The sequence below is a fragment of the Drosophila rhopaloa genome, unplaced genomic scaffold (assembly GCF_018152115.1).
Source record: "Drosophila rhopaloa isolate 14029-0021.01 unplaced genomic scaffold, ASM1815211v1 contig_178, whole genome shotgun sequence".
NCBI lineage: Eukaryota > Metazoa > Arthropoda > Insecta > Diptera > Drosophilidae > Drosophila > Drosophila rhopaloa.
Window position 1 is genome coordinate 2,599,199 of NW_025335059.1, and position 2,939 is coordinate 2,602,137.

The window sequence follows — 2,939 nt, forward strand, 5'->3', positions numbered from 1 at the left end:
TGTATCCTTCCTCCTGTTGTTGTGTATGTTTGTATTGTGTTTGTTGAGTCGTAAAGGGGAGCTGAGTGGAGAAATGGGATGGGCTAGACCCTGGGGTTACACGGATGATGCTGACGTCGCCGTGATTGTTTAAAGTTATGAATAATTAAATATTTGTGCAGGTTACGGGAGTTGGCAACTCTCGAACTTTGTCCAAAAGGCTTATTCCATTAGGCTGACGGAAGATAAGGGCCTGTAGTAACGAAATTGAGCAAAATAACTTGATAATACTAACATCAAAATTAAAAGAAAGAAAATGTATACGATTTTGTTGGGCAGCGCAGATTTTGTAGACTTTTTATAAAGTTTTAATGTTACATTATTTGGCTTAATCGGACGGCAAAGCCCGTTGTGTCGTACCGGAAAATTTCTTATTGCTGCCCTCCTATTTCCAATAAATAATTATTTTTTTATTATTTACTAATATAGATAATTCGTGTTTATATTAATAAAAACATATTCTTGTAAATGAAAATAATTATTCCTGAAAAAAGTTAGTTAAAATTTGTAAAGGAGAAAAAAGTAAATAATAAAAAATTTTACAATTTGGAGATGCGGGGCATCGATCCCCGTACCTCTCACATGCTAAGCGAGCGCTCTACCATCTGAGCTACATCCCCTCTTGCACTTCCGCTCGCTAAAAGGTCTAGTTTTCTTCCACCCCACCGTGGAAAGTATTTATAAACATAATGGCTAAAACATGCAGTTCACCTTGTATAAAATGCGGCCTCGAAGATAACAAAAGACTTCAAAACTAGTTGTCCGCATTACAAATTAAAATTGGTCTATTTATAGCTTGGGCCAGCGATCATTTACTCATTTGAGCTATTTCGCCGCGTTTAAATTAAGAGGCTCAATGGTCTAGGGGTATGATTCTCGCTTTGGGTGCGAGAGGTCCCGGGTTCAAATCCCGGTTGAGCCCGGATTATGTATTTTGCCCCCCTCCTACTACTCTTTTTATCGTGCATATTCAAAACAGTAATCCAAAAAATAAAATTATTCTTATTCTTTTTTATCGATTATTTATCTATTTTAATTTCTAGAAAATCTTTTTAGTTTTCTGACTGCGTTATATCATTTTTCTTGCTTTGTCTGAGTTCTATTGTTTTCTGTAGTCTAAGACAGTTTAAAGTTCTTATTATTTCGATCATTTTATCTCATAATATTAAAACCAGTATGTGTCAAAATATTTCCCACACTAAATCTGGTTTCAACATTTTCTTCAAACCAGGTTTTGTGTTTCTAAGCATATCTCCCACTAAACTAGTCTGACTTTAGTTGCATAACAATGTCGAAGAGACTTTCACAAAAGGTCGACGACGAATTTAAATTGCCGTTAAATTAATCTGTGTCATTGCACTCAACACTTTGAATGCTTTTAACGTGATCTGTTGACCAAGCAAAAACCAATGATCATGGTCATGAATACTAAGCGATAAATCTTTTTTAAGACCGCATTTGGTCGTTGTTTTGACCCACAAGTCCTTGTACCACCAAAAATCAAAAACCGTTATATGGGGATGTAGCTCAGATGGTAGAGCGCTCGCTTAGCATGTGAGAGGTACGGGGATCGATGCCCCGCATCTCCAAGGATATACATTTTTTTATTTAAATATAATATTTCTGCATAACATTAATTTATTAAAGGATTACTTTTATTTAAACATTTATAAAAAGTTATAATAAGACTCTTTAAATTGTCTTATTTTACTGTAGATGGTAAATTAAAATTCAATCAAATAACGTGAATAATTTGATTTCCTTTGCTATTAATTTAACATCAGTAACTGTGACTGTTATAGATGATTTTCTTTGTCACTCGACTTTATTTGTAGCCATCCGTTTATAAGTAATAAAGTAAAAAAAGGTATCAACCTTGGAGATGCGGGGCATCGATCCCCGTACCTCTCACATGCTAAGCGAGCGCTCTACCATCTGAGCTACATCCCCTGGTGATCGCTGCTGGCCAAAATGGCTTGTCAGTTCACGGAATTGGAACCGAAATCACTGCATGAAACGATCTGGAATGAAACGACTAGAGATGCCCGCAATAACAGCCACCCAATTAATTTTCGCAGTTGCTTTGTTTATTTCTTGCTTCTCTTTATTATTTATTCACTTTGATTATAATTTAAAAACTGTCAATATTTACACTTTGCCGCAGGTTTATTCTGCCATAAAAATAACGAAAGCACAGACTCACACACAAATTTTTCTCGACGGCCCTTCTTTTCATTGTTTTCCAGGATTTATTCTTTGTGCGCGTCTCGTCCTTTCGCTTCTCTATTCAGTTACCTGCCAGCTGATGCATATAATTATGGAAATTTGCAAGTGGGCCCCGAACACAGCACCCCGAGCAAGCAAAACAAACCGAAATGAAAAATCGACGCGCAAAGTCAATACAAGATGCAAAGCAAATGAAATTTTTTATAAAAATAAGCGTCAAGACATTAGCATAAAGGAAAGACAATACAAACGAACATGCAAAATCAACATAAAAATTGATTATTTGATGTATTTTTATAGTCCTTAAAAAGCAAAGATACCTTGTCGGTTGGCCGTAAAAAATGTTGACCTTAAATAAAATTTATAACTTTTATGTACTAATTTATTTTTTAACAATATTTTATTGTTGTATTTAATTTCTTATCTACCAAATAATATATTCTGAGGGTATTAATCTCAGTAGTAAGAAACAATTGTATTAAAGGGATATTTGGTTAAGAAAATGTGTACAAAGCTTACTAAGCTATAAAAATATTCATATAAAACATTTAAAAATACATTTAGATAAGAATAATCTGCAACACTCGCTTTTACTATCTGCCAATTTGAATTGCCGCCCGACGGCAGACGAGGTGGCAGCACCACCACCCGATTCTTCTTTTGCATGACAATCG

General features: G+C 34.9%; 4 non-coding genes across 4 annotated transcripts; 2 read left to right on the forward strand and 2 right to left on the reverse strand.

Annotated features, from left to right (window-relative positions):
• Window positions 1-586: 586 nt before the first annotated feature.
• Window positions 587-659, reverse strand: Trnaa-agc. The gene has a single exon. It is a non-coding gene; the product is annotated as a tRNA-Ala (tRNA).
• A 230-nt stretch (window positions 660-889) lies between these two features.
• Window positions 890-961, forward strand: Trnap-ugg. Its single transcript has one exon. It is a non-coding gene; the product is annotated as a tRNA-Pro (tRNA).
• A 594-nt stretch (window positions 962-1,555) lies between these two features.
• On the forward strand, window positions 1,556-1,628 carry Trnaa-agc. Its single transcript has one exon. It is a non-coding gene; the product is annotated as a tRNA-Ala (tRNA).
• A 288-nt stretch (window positions 1,629-1,916) lies between these two features.
• Window positions 1,917-1,989, reverse strand: Trnaa-agc. The gene has a single exon. It is a non-coding gene; the product is annotated as a tRNA-Ala (tRNA).
• Window positions 1,990-2,939: the final 950 nt, after the last annotated feature.